The sequence below is a fragment of the Nycticebus coucang genome, chromosome 12, assembly GCF_027406575.1.
Source record: "Nycticebus coucang isolate mNycCou1 chromosome 12, mNycCou1.pri, whole genome shotgun sequence".
Lineage (NCBI taxonomy): Eukaryota > Metazoa > Chordata > Mammalia > Primates > Lorisidae > Nycticebus > Nycticebus coucang.
Genome location: NC_069791.1, coordinates 56,832,108 through 56,853,103, shown reverse-complemented (window position 1 = coordinate 56,853,103; position 20,996 = coordinate 56,832,108). Strand labels below are relative to the sequence as shown.

The window sequence follows — 20,996 nt, the reverse complement described above, 5'->3', positions numbered from 1 at the left end:
GTGCGTGGCACATTTGTACACTACTTACACTGTGGGTCCTCTGGTGGGGATGGTGGCAACCTACCCCGTACGCAGTACCTGCGCTTGCCTTGGGGTTCACCTCCGGAGTTCTGAGCTTATGCCCACCTTCCAGCGCCAGCCCAAGGCTCTCTCCTGTCGTGTCTTTCCTGACTTTGCCAGTCCATGGAGCCCTTGCTCTGTATCGTTGACTTGGCAGTGCTCTTGTTTGGGAAATGACCTTTTCATGTGAGCTTGTTTTGATGCACCAGCTTGACTGAGAGCTCCTCCAGGGCGGAGGTCCTGCTGTCCCTAGAAGGTGCTTAGCTTGGATTTGCTGTGATTTTCTCCTTCTGTAAGCCTGGGAACAGAGGAATACCCATCTCAGTGCTTATCTTGCTGAGTTTGCAGCAGGAGATTCCTAGCTATACATGGGGAAACTGAGTTCCAGGAAAAGAGAAACGTGTGTATTACCCTGCATCTCCGTAGTGCACACAGCCTGGGCAGGAAGGCAGGGACCAGGTGCCCAGAGCTTCCCAGCAGTCCTCTTGGCCAGCAGCATCCTGTCCTGCTAGCTCCTCACTTTTGTGTCCAGATGGCTGGGGGAAGGCATGACTGGCACAGCCAAGGTGATGCAGGACCACACAGGGCTCAGAGCAGAGAGGGCTCAGACCATGAGGGGGTGTCAGGCTGGGAAATCGGAAATTAAAGGCATGGGACTGTGGCCAGCAAAACCTCCCCCCTGGTGTGATGTTCTGAAATCACCTGTGGCGGGTTTTATTAACATGGGCACAGGGGAGGGGAGGCCTCTTGGCAGGTGCAAGAGACAGATGGGCTGCGGGCTCTGGCCTGGCCCTGCACGCGGCCACAGGACACTAGGGCTTGGCTGTGTGCTGCAGTTTTCAAGATCCTGTGGGCACAGGCATGAGGATCTTTCTCTCTTTGAAGCTATGTGCCCCCTAACAAGCTCACTCCCCTCTGGGGCCTCAGTCTGGTCATCTGTAAAATGAGAAGATTGCATCAGAGGATCTTTGAGGTCTCTTTGGCCCTGCCATAGCCCAGCCTTGTGACTTGTGGTTGACAGGAGGATAGCTGATGGCAAAGGGGCAGAAAGGCCCAGGGTGCTGGGCCTCAAGTCGGAGCCCATGGGAGGAGCATAATTTCTCCTTAGAGAGCTGAGGGTGGGAAGACTGGGTAAAGATGGCGGCTTATGGAAAGGCGTAGAAGAGGAGGACTTTTTGTTTGTGGTTTTTTTTTTGTGCCAGGGCTGGGTTTGAACCCACCACCTCTGGCATATGGGACCAGTGCCCTACCCGCTGAGCCACAGGCACTGCCCTGAAGAGGAGGACTTTTTTTTCTTTATAGTCACCTGACACTTTGGTTTTCATTCTGCCCACCTGTCCGCTTCTTCACCCTTCCCCGCTCCTGCAGGTGTTTGTTGAACACCTACTATGTTGGAAGGCTGTGCACAAGACTGGGTCATGGTTTTCACTGCTCCCAGGTCCAGTGGAGGAAGACAGGCATTGAGCTAACAACACAGAGATAATGGGTTATGCTTGGGATAAGTTCAAATGCTTGTGTGTACTCTGGCCTTCCTTCCTGACTTTACTTGCTACTCCCCACTGTCTTCCTTTTTGCTCCCTCCTTATCCTCCTCTACCTGCTTTGTCTCTGGGGCCCCTCTCCACCTCCCCAATGCCAAGAGCTTCCTGGGAATCTGAGCTCTCTAAGCTAGAAGTGCGAAAAGCGCAGGGGCTTTACCCTCCTGCATCTGCGTCTATAGGGCATCTCCTGGGGCAGGAGTGTGGTGGTGCCTGCTCTTCCCTTGTCTGCTGTTGTGGAGCCCCTGGCCTCTGAGAGGAGTAATAGACTGTAAGCTCTGAGACCAGACTTTCTGGGTTTGCATTCAGATTGTGACACTAGCAAATGTCACTCGCCTTCTCTGAGTCTTAGTTCCCTCGTCTGGAAAATGGGTTTAACCACATTTACCTTACAGTATTTTTTTGGACATCAAATGGGAAAATGTAAGTGAAAGTACCTTGGTGGTACCTTGAAAATAGTAGGTGCTTGAATGAAACTAGCTCTCTCTTCCCTTTTCTCCTTCCTTCCTTTCCTTCTGGGTTTGCAGTGAGACATTTTGGAGTCAGGAAGCAGGGGAGCCCTAGCCCTCTGCAGGTCGCACTTCAGCCTGGAATTCAGGTGTGGGGTGGAGGAGCTATAGGGCAGCAGAGAGGGGCCGTGCTCCCTGCTCTGGGATGAGGTACAGACCTTGAGCTGGGGTAGGCCAGGAGCCCCCCAGGGGTAGGAGAGAATGGCAGGCGTCCCATGCATCCCAAAAATGAAGTGTAGTGTGACAGCTGCCTGCTGCATCCTGCTGGGTGTTGGGGCCAAGGAGACCCTCACTGAGGGACATGGCTGGTGGGCCTGCTGGAGTGTGAATCCTAGTGGCGTCTCCATGGAGGCAGTGGAAAGCAGCCCCTCCCTTCTTCACGCTGCCCCTGCTTCCTCCCCTGCCCCCTAAAAAGAGAGCATGGCCCAGTGCTGTGATGATGGAGACGTTCTGTTTTTCACTGTCCAGTGCAGTAGCTACTAGCTACATGTGACTATTGAGCATTTAAAATGCAGCTAGTATGCCTGAGAAGCTGGATTTTTAATTTTTAAATTTATTTTTATTTTTACTTTTTTTTTTGGAGACTGAGTCTTACACCGTTGTCCTGGGTAGAGTGCCCTGGCATCATAGCTCACAGCAACCTCAAACTCTTGGGCTTGAAGAATCCTCTTGCCTTAGCCACCTGGGTAGCTGGGACCACAGGCACCCACCACCATGCCCAGCTAGTTTTTCTATTTTTAGTAGAGATGGAGGTCTCACTCTTGCTCAGGCTGGTCTTGAACTTCTGAGCTCAAACAAACCCAGAGTGCTAGGATTATAGGTGTAAGCCACTGTGCCTGTCCTAATTTTTAAATTAAAATGGCCACATATTTCTAGTGGCTGCCACATTGGATGGTATTGTTTTAAATCAAGAGTTTTTTTTTTTTTTTTAACTTTTTTTTTTTATTGTTGGGGATTCATCGAGGGTACAATAAGCCAGGTTACACTGATTGAAATTGTTAGGTAAAGTCCCTCTTGCAATCATGTCTTGCCCCCATAAAGTGTGACACACACCAAGGCCCCACCCCCCTCCCTCCATCCCTCTTTCTGCTTTTCCTCTCCCCCTCCATAACTGTAATTGTCATTAATTGTCCTCATAACAAAATCGAGTACATAGGATTCATGCTTCTCAAATCAAGAGTTTTTAATTGCAATATTGCCCCATGTTGGGGAGGCCCTTTTGGTGTGAAGTACTTGGTAAGAAATTACTAAACTGGATTAATGGTGTATATGTACGTGTTGCAGAGGGACATAGCATGGCAGGTAAAGGGCTGGCTCTTGGGAGTCTAATTTGGGCACATATGGAGGGAGAGTGGAGGGGATGGATAGGAGGAGAGGAGAAGTATGGATAGGGAGGTATGGGTAGGGAAGGAGGGGGAGGTCTCAATCGCCTTCTATATCTGGGAGACACTGCAGAACTAGGGAAGGAATTTTGAGCAGCAATTTCCTCCTAGGGCCACTGGCTGAAAAGCTGGATGGACTTTGTCATAGCTGGAGGAGACATGAGAAACCATCTAGTTTAGCCGCTCATTTTACAGATGAAGAAACTGAGGGCTGTCATACATTGGGGTGTCTATCACGGACCAGAATATGGCACCTCTACTTCTAAGAACTGCCCTGAAAAGTAAATATTATCAGCCTCATTTTCTAGACAAAACCAGAAACTGGAAGGAAATCAAAGTTGCAAAGCTTTTTAGTGAAACAGACGTGTCCCCAAGTCACCATTTGATTTCTGTGACAGACCCAGAACATGGGCCCTCAGGTCGGCGTGCACATGGCTGGGTCATGGCATTGCCTTCTACCAGCTCATTCTGGGGGTCAACATCCTGGGCTTGCTCCTGCAGCATCCAAGGCCTGCGGGTGGCCAGTGGTGTGGGCCCCGGTCCCACATGGGTGGGATTATGGTCAGAGGGGTGTGGCATGTGGGCAGGGAGCACAACCATGGCAGCATGGGACTGCCTGCTGTGGGGCCTAGAGCGTGCACCCACACTGCAGAGTGGCCGTGCTGGTTGTAGAATTTAGAGACACCTGCCTGCCTGGAAGGGCCAGAGAGATGAGGGAGAAGGAGCAAGGTCAGAGTGTAGCTGAATACTCACATTCCACTCCTTAAAGAGAAGTGTGCAGAGGAGACGTGTGTCTCTTGTCTTCCTCTCCAGCTCCAGCTGGGACACTGCCCAGGCGGGGGGAGGGCCTCCCTCCATCCCTCCGTCCAGCTGTTGTCCACCTCCCCCCCACCAACAGCTGCAGCTGTCCCAGCTCCATCATTCACGTCAAGGCTGGGTGGGAGGAGGTTGATGAGGAGAAGAGGGGCCCTCTCGGGTGTGTCTGGCCAAGGTGACTTTGCCTTCTGCCCCTGAGAAGGTGTCTTCCGTTGCTGAAGGAGGGGCTGGGGTGTTGGCTGCCTGGTTCTCTAGAGAGTGTGGGGTGCAGGGTGCTGAGCTTTCAGCCTCTTGGCATTTGTTTCTCTGGGAGGACCTCTTTTATTGAAAAGACCAGGAATAGTTAAATTCTTCCTTCATCTCCATCTAATTCTGCCTGTTTTCTTGGCACTTCTTAGCTCTGCTGTCAAGTTTATGAATGAGTAAATGAATGGCCCCTCACCTACCTCCAGGATAGGGAGATGGGGTCTGTTCCTTCCGGCTTGCTGGTGTGATGTTGATGGGACCTTGTGTGTGGAGGGTAGGACTTGGGGATTGTGGGCCATGAAAGGACAAGTATATTTTGTCCTCCGAGTCCAGGTGGGAGGCAGGAAGATACCTGTTCTGGTTTCAGCATCACCTACAACCAAACAAGTACCTGGCGTTGTTCTCTCTTTTTTCCTGGAATTTAGCAGTGTCCTTGAAAGCTCTAACTGCCTTGCATTCTTCAGGAGTTAAAGGGGATTGTGAAAAGAGAGAAGTAGTTCTATTTCTTGGTCAGACCTCAGTTTGCTAGCCTCAGAATGGGACAAGCACTGCCATCTGTCTGGTCCAACAGGCAGCAGCATCACAGTGTAAAAAGTTGTTGATTTGAACCCTTTGGTAAAAAGGCCCCAGGAGCGAGGCGCTGACTTTGTTTTTGTTCTTAGTTTTATCTGGTCTCAATGCAGGACGACTGAATGGATGTTAGCCAAGTAATAGACATCAGTGATTCCAGACCTGGCTTTGAGTTAGAGACATCTGGGGAGCTTTTCAATAATTCAGACTCCTGGGCCCCTATCCCAGATCTTCTGAGTCTGAAACTCTGGGAATGGGGGCAGAAATCTGTGTTTTGAAAAGCTTTCCAAAAGATGTCAATGCTGAGTTAAGTTTGGGAAGGTCCGTCTCTCCCGCCTTGGAGCAGATATCTCATGGTGAACAGCCACCCATGAGTGCTTTTCTCTGAAAGCTGCCTGACTTGGAGGAGGAATCAATTTGTTCATAGATTCAATTGATTCAGCCAGCAGACACTTCATGAATGTCTGTAGTATGCCAGTCACAGCTCTAGGTAGAGGGGTTCGGGCAGAATTAGGTGGAACATCCTTCTCTTGGGGAGGGTACAGTCCAGTTGGGAGACAAACACCCCAGCAGTTACAATGTGACATGAAAGGTGGGGCACTCCTGGGGCTGTTGAACTTGGCCAGAGCTGTGTCTTGGTGTCCTTAGTCTCTTCAGTGCCTCTGCCGGTCACAGGCTTACGACCCTTTCTGTGTGTATCTGAATGGAAAGGGACCTTGGCAAGTGCCTCAGTCACCCCCTTATTTTCACACATGGGGGAACTGATGCCCAGAAAGATTAAGGGACTTGACTAAGGCCACCCATTATTTTTTTTAAATGTGACTCTGGGATGCCGAGGGTTTACTTTGGAAAATGGACTTTGGTGTCTCTGACTCTGCAGGTGGCAGACAGGCTTGGTGTCAGTCTTGGTTTTAGCCGCGTGATGGGGAGGCGAATCTCTCTGATTTGCAGATTTCTTGTCTGCACTATGAGACTAAGATGCCCACTTTGCTGCTGGCTCTTAGAATTCGAGATATCATGTGCTTGCTCCATGCTAGGTGCTCGGCGAATGCTAATTTTTCTTCTCCAGTGTGTTATGCAGTCTCCACTGTGTTTCACGGTCTCTTTGGTGGGGACAGCATGTTTGTTGGGGCTTCATACTTCCTTAGCCTTCTAGCTGGGGGGTGCCCTAGTTAATTTCCCCTTCAGGGCTGATTTTGGAGTGCCAAGTTCTAGGCCCTGCAGGAGAGTGTGTGCTGCCGCTTCTCCACTCCAGCCAGTGCTGGCTTTGGGGAGCCCCCTACTCCCGCCTGCCTTTGACTCCCTGACAGCCCCATGCAGATTGCTGGAGCACTCAGAATGCCTTGCTTCTCAGAGAGGTGCCTCCATCCAAGCCTTTGTCCTTCCGTTCAACATTAGACTCTGTCAACATTTTTTCCCAATGAAGTTCTTCCTCTCTCTGCACCGGTCCCAGTCTCCAGCCAGCTTCGCTAGCCAGGGACACAATTGGATTGCAATTGTTAGCACTTCCTGGAGCTCAGGTCTCTGGAGAGCTATAAAATTCCAGGAGTGTTTCTGGCCACCTCTCCCTCCATGTGGTTTGTAGTGCACTGTCGCTTGTGCAGGCCCGCAGAGCCTGTGAGTGTGCATGCGCGTGTGCATGTCTGTGAGCGTGCGTGCGTGTGTGCCTGCATGCGTGTATGTATTTGGCTCTAAGGGAGGCCCTCATATTGCATTACCTATGTTGCTGGTTTCTGGCTGCCAGTTTGAATTTCTTAAGCGGATTTTCTGATTCCAGGCTCCGGAGGGCTTGCCCCCACTGTATGTAATTGGGCACGAAGCCCATGGTAGGGTGGATTTGGGTAATGGCTGGGCTGCATTCCTCCCATTCTTTTCTCACAGGAAAAAGTGCCTGGCAATAACCCTGTGGTGGGGACCGCTCACGGGAGGAGGGGCCAGCTGCCTACCATCCGCCTTTGTATTTGGTCCCTCTTGGCTCCTCCAACCCTTTCCTTCTACTTCCCCTTGAGGCAGATGCCACAAACTGGCTGGGCACTAGGCTGCACATGACCTGACCCGCGTGGCTGCCCTCTGTCCACCCTTGCTTGCTGGGGCCATGGCTCCTGTTCCTGGGACTTCCTCTGCGCAAACCCAGATATGGACCAGAATAGGGAATAGGGCAGCGATGGATGAAATGAAATTTCCTCCTCCTTCCCTTCAGCCTTTTTACTTTCTCCTCTCACTTAAAAGAAAAAACAAAAACAAAAAACAACTAAGCCAGTCTTTGGAATTGAAAAGTAAAAGCCCAACAATCAGGCGTAAGTAAATTTCCCTGCAAATGGGAGGCCCTGATGGATTTGGGCTGTGATTTGGCCGCTTGGCTCAGACAATTTTCTGAGGAGGTTTTTTTTTTCGTCTCCAGCTCACAGTCCCCTGGGGAATCCACGGCAGGAAATCTCTCCCTGGGGAGTCTGACCAGATTAGAAGCTGTAGGTAAGGAAGGTTTTCTTTCTGTTTTCTAAGGCACCAGCCTCTGTGACAGTCTGTAGACTCTGCCACGGCCCAGCACTCCTGGCCTGGCCACTGGCGAGGATGCTGTGCCTCAGGTCTTCTGGTTGTCGCCAGGCCCTCGCCCACCCAGCCTCCTTCATGGGGTGTGACTGATGCCACGGTGAGCTAGGATTTGACTTCCCACTGGCCCCTCCCTTTGTCGGTCCTTCTGTCCTTCTGACACTCCTGTCTCCCTTGGTAAGCAGCCTCTTCCCAAGATTGGGTTCCTGAATCCCTAGCAGTGAACACAGCGAGATGTGTACTGTAAAGAATAAGTGAAGGACAGTCTTTGGGGAGACTGCTGGCCTGGCTGTTTCCAGCTCTGACGCCTCCATCAGAGGACAGGGATGCCGAAACCACTGCAGAAAGGACAGAGTAGCAGAGGGTCACGTGCATGTGATGGGGGGCCCGAGGACCATGTCCGCGCTCTGAGGAGCGTGTGTGTGTGCATGTGCACTGTCGGGGTGGGGGTGCTTTCTTCAGACTGATTGGTGGCACCTTTACCTTGTGCCTCAGTCCTTGTGGGACTCCCAGAAGTTCCTGAGCAGAGCAGACATGTCGGAGCTGTCCGTCATCATCATCTGTTTTTGGCTTGTGCTAGTTTATTTTAGGGTCAGGAGTGGCTGGGCATTTACAAAAAATTCTTTCTGTGTAAATAACACTGTATAATAAAAGAATACAAATCAAAGGAATAGGGAGAAAAAACTTCTCACAAGAAACCTCAAAGCACTCAAGCTAGACCTCCCATTTGATCCTGCAATCCCATTACTGGGCATCTACCCAGAAGGAAAAAAATCCTTTTATCATAAGGACACTTGTTCTAGACTGTTTATTGCAGCTCAATTTTCAATCGCCAAAATGTGGAAATAGCCTAAATGCCTACCAACCCAGGAATGGATTAACAAGCTGTGGTATATGTACACCATGGAATACTATTCAGCCATTAAAAAAAATGGAGACTTTACATCCTTCGTATTAACCTGGATGGACGTGGAAGACATTATTCTTAGTAAAGCATCACAAGAATGGAGAAGCATGAATCCTATGTACTCAATTTTGATATGAGGACAATTAATGACAATTAAGGTTATGGGGGGGGAAGCAGAAAGAGGGATGGGAGGGAGGTGGGGCCTTGGTGTGTGTCACACTTTATGGGGGCAAGACATGATTGCAAGAGGGACTTTACCTAACAATTGCAATCAGAGTAACCTGGCTTATTGTACCCTCAATGAATCCCCAACAATAAAAAAATAAAAATAAAAATAAATAAATAAATAAATAAAAATGAAAAAAAAAAAAAAACTTCTCACAAAACTGCCACCATGACAAATCAACTTCCCATTTTCCACGATGCCTTCAGGCTGTATTAACTTGCAAACCTAAGTTTACGTAGTTGTAGTCACATAGAATTTTGCATTGTATTTGCTTTATTTAATATTCAAAATGGATACATAGGAATTGTTGAGTATTTATCAGTTTTCCTATTGTCGAACGTTTAGTTGGTTTGCAGTTTTAACTTAATCTAAATAATTAATGCAAGAAACTAAATTAATACGTTGAAATATAACATATGTTTATGTATGTCTGTATTTATATCTGTCTCTCCTTTAGTACCATTTCCCTAGGACAATTCAAGAAGCAAGGTGTTCTTTCTTAGAGCAATGGTGGGATCCCCCTCTGGGTTGTTAAATACAAGTTGGAGGTCAGGTGCCTGAGAGCATCCTGGGGTTTAGCTCAGATCTTGGCATGAGTCTGTTCTCACAAACTGCCCTTGGGAAGTCAGGTAGCTGTGACCCTGTATTTTTCTTAGAGGTCTGGCTTTGAAGCCTGCTGGCCTGGTGCTGAGTATGTGCTGTTGCTTCACTCAGTCAGTCATTCCTAAGTGTGCACCCTCTGTGCCCCTATTCAAAGCAAGAGAAACAGGCCTAGCTCCCACTCTCAGGGAGCATGTAGTCTGAAATGACCTTGGGCTCCCCCGTTCAGTTGACTTGATGCAAGCCTGCAGACTCAGAAGATGAAGACTAGCAGGGCTGGGGTCTGTGACCACCTGAAGACCACATGCCCCGTCTCAGCCATTTGCGCTGTGCAGGTACAGCTGACTGTTACCACACTAAAATGTGGACCTGGTAATACCACACCCACTCTCTGTCCCTCCCTTTTTGCTCAGTGTCCTGTTTTTATTGCTTTGTAGCGGAATCCAGCATAGAACATGGTGCAAATACTGGGCTGTGCAGAAGAGGAGCTAGTGCTTCTGTGCAAATGGGAGACATGATACTTTGTTTTAAATAAATATTCAATTGCAGCTTGGGTCTTAAGTGCGTCTGGACTGTAGGCTTGAGTACTGGGGCTGCCTCGCCCATGTGTGGACTGTAGGCCTGAGTACTGGAGCTGCCTTGCCCGTGTGTGGACTGCAGGCCTGAGTACTGGAGCTGTCTCGCTCGCTTGTGGACCTGCAGTGATGCTGTGATCTGCCCCTTCCCTCATACTCAACACCTGGAATCGAGGTGCCAGTGTTCACACATGATCACCATGTGACCTTTTTCCAGAGACTTCTTTAGCTCTCCACAGACTTTATCTGGCCAGGACAAAGACAACTGGAATTTGTCAAAGGTCAATGTCTGTAATGGTTAAACTATTCCACTCTCTTTGCCAAGAGCTTCCATTTTTCTTTGTTTCTTTTCTTCCCCCCATTTTTTTTTGAGACAGAGTCTCACTATGTCGCCCTGGGTAGAGTACTGTGGCGTCGCAGCTCACAGCAACCTCAAGCTCTTGGGCTTAAGCGATTCTCTTGCCTCAGCCTCCCCAGTAGGTGGGACTACAGGCACCTGCCACAACTCCCAGCTATTTTTTGGTTGTAGTTGTCATCGTTGTTTGCCAGGCCCAGGCTGGATTTGAACCTGCCAGCTCCGGTGAACATGGCTGGAGCTCTAGCCACTAAGCTATAGGCTCCGAGCCAGAGCTTCCATTTTTCAAGAGAACTTTGAACTCCTGACTTTCTTTAGCTATTGGCAACTAATTAAAAACAAATTTAAAACACATTGCAGACCTAACAAGATGTGTCTGTGGGCTGGATTTGGTCTAGCGGTGCCAGTTTGTGACCCAAGCTTTATGTATTAAGGGTAAGGTGTTATTCTGGGTACTTTGGAAATTAAGGACAAGTGATAAAGTGAATAAAAATCACGGGATCAGGGGAGGAAGCGAACATGCATCATTATTACAGTGTGAAGCATGACAAGGTTGGTGACGCAGGTGAGATGGAAGACATGCTGTTCCAGAATGCTGGGCAGGGACACTTGGTTGTGTTCTGAGTTTTTAGGAAATCATCAGGGAGACAGCTCCTTTTTGCTATTAGAACTGAGATGTTTGAAGTAGGTATTCTCTGTGTACCATTCCCGTCACAGTGAGGAGACAGGGGTGTTTGTGTGTGTGTTTGCACCTGTTTTCCTCAGAATAAGAGGCCGCATTTCCCATTTCCAGTCCCTTTGGGAAGAGCTAAGCCCTGAGTGAGAGACGATTTGAAGTGTGGAGTTGGAAGTGGGAAGATTGGATTAGGTGGGTGCTAAGTAAATTTCCTTTCCTCCATTTTCCCATCTGTGCAGAGAAAGCAATTGTCCCCCTTGAGCAGTTAGCAGTATTTATTGTAGGCGCACTGGAGGTGGAGTTGCCAGGCCCCCTCCTCTCCTCTCTGATCGCTGTAGAGGGGATAAAGAGGAGCCTGGCTCAAGTGCTTTGAACTCCTCGGGAAGGAGAAAGGACTTGAAGACGCCAGTGTCGCTCTGTGCTTTCCCCAAATGACAGCCATGATGTACAAGCCTAGTGATCCTTAAGAAATATGACATACTAGGGAAATAAACACCCTGTGTTATTTATTGGTTATTGAAAAAACAAAGCTTTTCTCAGCTGGGAGGTTTCAGATCACTGACAACGTCAGGTTAAATTCTCCTCTGTTAATAACGGGTCGGTATCCTCCCTGGCTTGTGTCAGCAGCATCGAGGAGTGTGTCTGGGTGCACCTTTGGCATTTGATGACTCCCTGGGAGGAAGAGAGAATGATATTGAAGAATCAGAAGGCTGCACGGTGCCGGGTCATGGATCCTGATGTGAATAACAGTAAAGACAATCAGTGCCGGGCCCTGCATTCATAGCTGTATCAATATGCTCTCACGTAACCCCCGTCAGGGGTGGGCTGGGGTGAGGAGCAGCAGGTGAGGACCTGGCGGTCAGGAGGGAGGGTGCTGATGGAAGTGTCCCGACCTCTTCATGGGGGAGGTTCTTGAAGTTTAGAATTATGGTGAGACTTGGGCTTTGCTTCTGAGAGTCGAGTGGAATCCAGGGACTGAGAGCATCCTCTCAGTGAAAGGAGGAAGCAACAGGTCAGGATGGGGCAGGGTGGGCAGACTGGCTGGCCAGTTGGGAAGGATATCTGCAGGAGGAGGGCCTGGGCCAAGGGCCTTGGCTGAGTTAAGGTCCAGCCAACTGGAGGACCACTGCATTTTGACCTAGGGTCACTACACTATTGATAAGGATAGCACCTTCTCAGTTTGGAACCTCCTAGCAAGCAGGTGAGGGAGTGCAGAGCATTTTTCTTATTTCTACTTAATTTGGGAGTGTGGTGTGTTTAAGAACATGGGTTTTAAAGCTGGGCAGATCTGGATTCAAACATAGCTTTATGACCTTGACTAATCTCTCTAACATCTGAATCCCAGTTTCTCCATCTGTAAAATGGGGAGACTAATACCTCCTAGGGTGTTTTGTAAGAAATGGAAATCTAAAATGGTTCCTGGCACTCGGTCAACATTGAATAAGTCATGGCAGCTGCTGTTGCTGTTGATGTAGACTAAGAAACAGACCTAGAGAGATCGTGTGTCCCGCTCGAGGTCACAAGGGAGACAGCAGGACTTGAACCACGGTCCTCGGCTTTGTAGGCTATGCTCTGCCAGTCTCTGGAGGTCCCAGGACCCTTCCTTCCCCTCCACGATCAGATGGGTGGCCGCAGGCACATGGGCAACAAGGATGCATTTGTGCCTGAATTGCTTGTCACGGACTGTGTCCCTGCCTCAGATATGATTATAGGGTGCTGAGAGATTAGCACACCCTGGTTAAGACAATGAGCAAAAGCATACCAGAGCTTTTGTTCCCTGAGCAGCTCCATTGTGTCTTTCTCTCCTTCCCCACCCCTCCGTTTATCTACTAAAAAAAAAAAAAAAAAAGAAAAAGAGAATCGGAAAAGATGAAGGGCTGTCAGCTCCAGATCACAACACGGGCTCTGGGAGTTGGTGGCTTTCAGCGCCTGCAGAAAGCTTCCTCCTATTCCTGCTTTCCTTGTCTAATCGAGATTAATCTGAGGGCACCCCTAGAAGCAGGGGCTTCCTGCCTGCCTGTGTCCCACTGGAGCTTCCCCCTCGGCTGTATTGGTCAGTACCCTCCCCTGGCCTAGGAGTGCCTTGTATGAGAACTACCGAGTGGCTGCCCGACTGCTGCTTGTGCAGCCGCCTTTCCGTAGCACCCTCAGGTCACGCCACACTCCTGCCCCAGAAGCTTCAGTGGCTCCCTAGCACTCATCTCATGTCTCTGCTTCTGCGTGTGGCATGCCAGGCTCTGCAGAATTTGACTTCCGCCTGCCTTCACTTCATGTCCCCCACTGTTCCGTATAAAGGATACGAGTTATGCTTCCACTATATCAGCCAACTTGCTATCTCCTGAACAGGGCTGGAAATTACCTGCCTTTGCGCTTTTGGCCATGTGGCCCCATCTGCTTGGAAAGCCCTACCCCTGTGCAGTTATGCCCATTCTTCAGGGATTAGCTGAGGTGCCAACCCCTCTGTAAACCACATTGTGCTCAGGAACATGCTTCTGCCTTGCCTGGCACGTAGTAGATGCGAAATTCGTGCTGGATTTGCTCAAGGCCCTCTGCTTGTGACTGTGCAGGTCCCTTCAGGGCCTCCTCGGGCTGTGCTGTCTGCCTCCCGCCTCCTACCCCAAGCTGTGAAGCCCATTTGTACTCACACTGCATATGATCTAAGTTCTTAGGCATTTTTCAAGTTTAATTTTCTCCTACTTTTGCCATCGTTCTGTTTCACTTCTGAGCCTCAGAGGCCGTGGCGACAGGAGGGTACAGTAGAAAGCACACTAGGCTTGGAGTAGGAGCCGTGACTTCTGCCCCCAGGTATGCTGACTGTGTTTGCTCATTGTCATGGGCTGAGTTGTGTCCCCACCCCGCCCGTGTGTTGACGTCCTAAACCCCGTTCTTCAGAGTGTGACTGTATTTGTAGACAGGGTCTTTAAAGAGGTCTTTAACCTTAATTAAGGTTAAATGAGATCATTGAGGTGGGTCCTAATTCGGTGTGACTGCCGTCCTTATAAGAAGAGAGGAAAAGACCAGGTGACAAGAAAGACCAGGTGACAACAAAGGGAGAAGATGGCCCTCTACAAACCAAGAAGAGAGAGAGCAAGTGGAAGGAGCCAATCCTGCCAGCACTCCACCTTGGACTCCTGGCCTTCAGAATCACGAGAAAATAAATTTCTGTCATCTAAGCACACCAGTTTGTGCAACTTTATTATGCCAACTCTAATGAACTGTTGTGTCTATTTAATGTACAACGCAGTGGTTAGGTGTGTTCGGAGCTGTATATACATTACCACAGTCTAATTCTGGAACATTTTTACCATCCCACAAAGAAACCCCATACCCACTGGCAATCATTTCCAATTTCCCCCACCCCGAGCCCTGAACAACCACTAGTCTGTGTTCTGTCTCTGTGGAATTGCTTATTTTGGACATTTCTAATAAATGGTATCATATAGTATGGGGTCTTTTGTAACTGGCTTCTTTTACACAGCATCATGTATGTTTCAAGGTCCATGCATGTTACAGCACACACCAGTCCTGTGTTCCTTTTTCATTGTACGGGTATGCCACCATTTGTTGTCTGTTTATTTGATGGGCATTTGAGTTGCTTCAGTTTTTTGGCTATTATGAAAAATGCCAAATACTTATAATATGAATAAATGAACATTTCATGTGGGTGGGGGGCGGTTTGTGTGGACGTGTTAACGTGTCTCTTGGGTATATACCTAGAATCGAACTGTTGGGTCATATGGTAACTATATGTTTAACTTTTTCTTTTTCTTATCCATTCATTCATGAGGTAGGGCCTTTCTCTGTTGCCTGGGCTAGAGTGCCATCATCACAGCTCACTGCAGCTTCAAATTCCTGGGCTCAGTTGATCCTCTTGTCTCAGGTTCCCAAGTAGCTGGGACTACAGGTGCACACAACCATGGCTGGTGGAAAACAGGAAATAGTTTTTCGATTTTTTGTAGAGATAGAGTCTCACTCTTGTTCAGAGAAGTCTTGTACTCCTGTTCTCAAACATCCTCTGCCTTGGCCTCCCTAAGTTCTAGGAGTACAGGCATGAGCCACTGCACCTGGCCTCTCTGTATTCTTACTAAAGCATCACAAGAATGGAGAAGCATGAATCCTATGTACTCAATTTTGATATGAGGACAATTAATGACAATTAAGATCATGGGGGGGAGGAAAAGCAGAGAGAGGGAAGGAGGGAGAAGGGTGGGGCCTTGGTGTGTGCCACACCTTCTGGGAGCAAGACATGATTGCAAGAGGGACTTTACCTAACAAATGCAATCAGTGTAACCTGGCTTATTGTACCCTCAATGAATCCCCAACAATAAAAAAAAAAGAACCAACAAACAATTTTCCAAACTGCTGTACCAACTTATGTTCCCACAAGCAGCGTATGGAGCATTCTATTCTGATTTCTCCACAGCCTTGTCTGCAGTTGTTATTGTCTGTCTGTTTGGAGCCATCCTAGTGGGTGTGAAATGGTATCTCACTGTGGTTTTTTTTTTTTTTTCCATTGGCAAATAACTATTTTTTTTTCATATGTATTAGAGGTCTAATTTTTTTTTTTGAATCCCCAACAATAAAAAAAAAAAATTAGACCTCATTGTGGTTTTTAATTTGCATTTTCCTGATGGCGAATGATGTTGAGCATTTGTTCATGTACTTATTTGACACTTGTATCTTTTCTTTGGAGAAATGTCTGTGTATATACTTTGCCCATTTTAAAATTGGGTATTTGTTTTTATTATTGAGTTGTAAGAATTCTTTATATATTCTGGTTATAGGTCTCCTTGTTGATGCGTGATTTGCAAGTATCTTCTTATATTCTGTGTGTTTTACTTTCTTTCTTTTTTTTTTATTGTTGGGGATTCATTGAGAGTATAATAAGCCAGGTTACACTGATTGCAATTGTTAGGTAAAGTCCCTCTTGCAATCATGTCTTGCCCCCATAAAGTGTGACCCACACCAAGGCCCCACCCCCTCCCTCCTTCCCTCTTTCTGTTCCCCCCCCCATAACCATAATTGTCATTAATTGTCCTCATATCAAAATTGAGTACATAGGATTCATGCTTCTCCATTCTTGTGATGCTTTACTAAGAATAATGTCTTCCACGTCCATCCAGGTTAATACGAAGGATGTAAAGTCTCCATTTTTTTTTAATGGCTGAATAGTATTCCATGGTATACATATACCACAGCTTGTTAATCCATTCCTGGGTTGGTGGGCATTTAGGCTGTTTCCACATTTTGGCGATTGTAAATTGAGCTGCAATAAACAGTCTAGTACAAGTGTCCTTATGATAAAAGGATTTCTTTCCTTCTGGGTAGATGCCCAGTAATGGGATTGCAGGATCAAATGGGAGGTCTAGCTTGAGTGCTTTGAGGTTTCTCCATACTTCCTTCCAGAAAGGTTGTACTAGTTTGCAGTCCCACCAGCAGTGTAAAAGTGTTCCCTTCTCTCCACATCCACGCCAGCATCTGCAGTTTTGAGATTTTGTGATGTGGGCCATTCTCACTGGGATTAGATGATATCTCAGGGTTGTTCTGATTTGCATTTCTCTAATATATAGAGATGATGAACATTTTTTCATGTGTTTGTTAGCCATTCGTCTGTGGTCTTTAGAGAAAGTTCTATTCATGTCTCTTGCCCATTGATACAAGGGATTGTTGGCTTTTTTCATGTGGATTAATTTGAGTTCTCTATAGATCCTAGTTATCAAGCTTTTGTCTGATTGAAAATATGCAAATATCCTTTCCCATTGTGTAGGTTGTCTCTTTGCTTTGGTTATTGTCTCCTTAGCTGTACAGAAGCTTTTCAGTTTAATGAAGTCCCATTTGTTTATTTTTGTTGTTGTTGCAATTGCCATGGCAGTCTTCTTCATGAAGTCTTTCCCCAGGCCAATATCTTCCAGTGTTTTTCCTATGCTTTCTTTGAGGATTTTTATTGTTTCATGCCTTAAGTTTAAGTCCTTTATCCATCTTGAATCAATTTTTGTGAGTGGGGAAAGGTGTGGGTCCAGTTTCAGTCTTTTACATGTAGACATCCAGTTCTCCCAACACCATTTATTGAATAGGGAGTCTTTCCCCCAAGGTATGTTCTTGTTTGGTTTATCAAAGATTAGGTGGTTGTAAAATGTTAGTTTCATTTCTTGGTTTTCAATTCGATTCCAAGTGTCTATGTCTCTGTTTTTGTGCCAGTACCATGCTGCCTTGAGCACTATGGCTTTGTAGTACAGACTAAAATCTGGTATGCTGATGCCCCCAGCTTTATTTTTGTTACAGAGAACTGCCTTAGCTATACGGGGTTTTTTCCGGTTCCATACAAAACGCAGAATCATTTTTTCCAAATCTTGAAAGTACGATGTTGGTATTTTCATAGGAATGGCATTGAATAGGTAGATTGCTTTGGGAAGTATAGACATTTTAACAATGTTGATTCTTCCCATCCCTGAGCATGGTATGTTCTTCCATTTGTTAATATCCTCTGCTATTTCCTTTCTGAGGATTTCACAGTTTTCTTTTTCTTTTTTTTTTTTTTTTGTAGAGACAGAGTTTCACTGTACCGCCCTCGGGTAGAGTGCCGTGGCCTCACACGGCTCACAGCAACCTCCAACTCTTGGGCTTACCCGATTCTCTTGCCTCAGCCTCCCGAGCAGCTGGGACTACAGGCGCCCGCCACAACGCCCGGCTATTTTTTTGTTGCCGTTTGGCCGGGGCTGGGTTTGAACCCGCCACCCTCGGCATATGGGGCCGGCGCCCTACTCACTGAGCTACTGGCGCCGCCCCACAGTTTTCTTTATAGAGGTCCTTCACCTCCTTCGTTAGGTATATTCCTAGGTATTTCATTTTCTTTGAGACTATGGTGAAAGGAGTTGTGTCCTTAATTAGCTTCTCATCTTGACTGTTATTGGTGTACACAAAGGCTACTGACTTGTGGACATTGATTTTATATCCTGAAACATTACTGTATTTTTTGATGACTTCTAGGAGTCTTGTGGTTGAGTCTTTGGGGTTCTCTAAGTATAAGATCATGTCGTCAGCAAAGAGGGAGAATTTGACCTCCTCTGTTCCCATTTGGATTCCCTTTATTTCCTTGTCTTGCCTAATTGTATTGGCTAGAACTTCCAGCACTATGTTGAATAGTAAAGGTGACAGAGGACAACCTTGTCTGGTTCCAGTTCTAAGAGGAAAAGCTTTGAGTTTTACTCCATTCAGTAAAATATTGGCTGTGGGTTTGTCATAGATAGCTTCAATCAGTTTTAGAAATGTGCCACCTATGCCTATACTCTTCAGTGTTCTAATTAGAAAAGGATGCTGGATTTTATCAAATGCTTTTTCTGCCTCTATTGAGAGGATCATGTGATCTTTATTTTTGCCTCTGTTAATATGGTGGATAACGTTTATGGACTTGCGTATGTTAAACCAGCCTTGCATCCCTGGGATGAAGCCTACTTGATCATGATGAATGACTTTTTTGATGATAAGCTGTAATCTATTGGCTAGGATTTTGTTGAGAATTTTTGCATCTATCTTCATGAGTGAGATTGGTCTGAAATTCTCCTTTTTGTTTGGGTCTTTTCCTGGTTTTGGTATCAGGGTGATGTTTGCTTCATAGAATATGTTGGGGAAGATTCCTTCTTCCTCAATTTTTTGGAATAATTTCTGCAGTACAGGAATCAGCTCTTCCTTGAAGGTTTGATAGAATTCTGGAGTGAAGCCATCTGGACCAGGGCATTTTTTGATTGGAAGATTTTTTATTGTTTCTTTGATCTCGGTGCTTGAAATTGGTCTGTTCAGGAGCTCTATTTCTTCCTGGCTGAGTCTAGGGAGAGGGTGTGATTCCAAATATTGATCCATTTCTTTCACATTGTCAAATTTCTGGGCATAGAGTTTCTGGTAGTATTCAGAGATGATCTCTTGTATCTCTGTGGGATCAGTTATTTCCCCTTTATCATTTCTGATTGAGGTTACTAGAGATTTTACTTTTCTATTCCTCGTTAGTCTGGCCAATGGTTTATCTATTTTATTTATTTTTTCAAAAAACCAACTCCTTGTTTCATTAATTTTCTGAATGATTCTTTTGTTTTCAATTTCATTGATCTCTGATTTGATTTTGGATATTTCTTTTCTTCTACTGGGTTTAGGCTTAGATTGTTCTTCTTTTTCCAATTCCATAAGATCTCTTGTGAGATTGTTGATGCGCTCTCTTTCTGTTTTTCGAATGTAGGCATCTAAAGCGATGAATTTTCCTCTCAAAACTGCTTTTGCAGTATCCCACAGGTTTTAGTAGCTTGTGTCTTCATTGTTGTTATGTTTAAGGAAGTTAATGATTTCCTGTTTTATTTCTTCCTACACCCATCTGTTATTCAACAGAAGATTGTTTAATTTCCATGCCTTTGGGTGGGGTCGAGCATTTTTGTTAGAGTTGAGTTCCACCTTTAGGGCCTTATGGTCTGAGAAGATACAAGGTAAAATTTCAATTCTTTTGATTCTGTTGATATTTGTTTTGTGTCCCAGGATATGATAAATTTTGGAGAATGTTCCATGGGGTAATGAGAAGAATGTATATTCTTTATCTTTGGGATGGAGTGTTCTATATGCGTCTATCAAGCACAGTTGTTCTAGGGTCTCATTTAAGTCTCTTATATCCTTGTTTAATTTCTGTTTAGAGGATCTGTCCAGCTCTGTAAGAGGAGTGTTAAGGTCCCCTGTTATTATGGTATTATCAGATATCATATTGCTCAGACTGAGTAAGGTCTGTTTCAAGAATCTGGGAGCATTTAAATTGGGTGCGTAAATATTTAGAATTGAAATGTCTTCTTGTTGTATTTTTCCCTTGACCAATATAAAGTGACCATCTTTGTCTTTTTTGAAGTTAGTTGCTTTAAATCCACATGTATCTGAAAATAAGATTGCAACTCCTCTTTTCTTCTGAATTCCATTTGCCTGAAAAATTGTCTTCCAACCCTTGACTCGGAGCTTTAATTTGTGTTTTGAAGCCAGGTGTGTTTCTTGCAGACAGCAAATGGATGGCTTGTGTTTTTTAATCCAGTCAACCAATCTATGTCTCTTCAGTGGGGAATTCAAGCCATTAACATTTATTGAGATAATTGATAAGTGTGGTAGTATTCTATTCGTCTTATTTGGTGAGAGTCCATTGCTTAGTTTTATCTTTTGCATCAGTGTGGAGGTTAGGTTCTGTCCTTTAATTTCTGAGTTCTTATTTTGCCGCTGATCCACTGTGGTGGTCAGTGTGCAGAACAGGTTGAAGTATTTCCTGTAGAGCTGGTCTTGTTGTGGCGAATTTCCTCAATGTTTGTATATCCGTAAATGATTTGATTTCTCCGTCAATTTTTAAGCTTAGCTTAGCAGGGTACAGAATTCTGGGCTGGAAATTGTTCTGTTTAAGTAGATTAAAGGTAGATGATCATTGTCTTCTTGCTTGGAAAGTTTCATTAGAGAAGTCTGCGGTCACTCTGATGGATTTGCCCCTGTAGGTCAACTGGCGCTTACTCCTGGCAGCTTGCAGAATCTTTTCTTTTGTCTTGACTTTGGACAGGTTCATCACAATGTGTCTTGGAGAAGCTCGGTTAGAGTTGAGGTGACCTGGGGTCCGATAGCCCTCTGAAAGCAGTGTGTCAGAATCTTTGGTGATATTTGGGAAATTTTCTTTTATAATATTCTCTAGCATGGCTTCCATTCCTCTGGGGCATTCTTCTTCCCCTTCTGGAATTCCTATAACTCATATGTTGGAAGGCTTCATAAAGTCCCATAATTCTGACAGTGAATGTTCTGCTTTCTCTCTCTTCTTTTCTGCCTCTTTTACTATCTGAGTTATCTCAAAAACTTTGTCTTCTACCTCTGAAATTCTTTCCTCTGCATGGTCTAACCTGTTGCTGATACTTTCCATTGCATCTTTAAGTTCCCTAATTGACTATTTCAGTTCCTTCAGCTCTGCTATATCCTTTTTATATTCTTCATATTGTT

At 46.1% G+C, this 20,996-nt stretch overlaps 1 protein-coding gene across 6 annotated transcripts in view; it reads left to right on the top strand.

Annotated features, from left to right (window-relative positions):
* The window catches only part of TSPAN9 (tetraspanin 9), a 206,202-nt gene that overhangs the window by 67,500 nt on the left and 117,706 nt on the right, over window positions 1–20,996 (top strand). For 2 of the 6 annotated variants that reach the window (XM_053555263.1, XM_053555261.1), the window contains exon 3: window positions 7,522–7,592. The exons of the other annotated variants lie outside the window; for them this stretch is intronic. The gene's annotated coding sequence lies outside the window, so the exon portion shown is untranslated. The remainder of the gene's footprint in view (window positions 1–7,521; window positions 7,593–20,996) is intronic. 6 annotated transcript variants of the gene reach the window in all.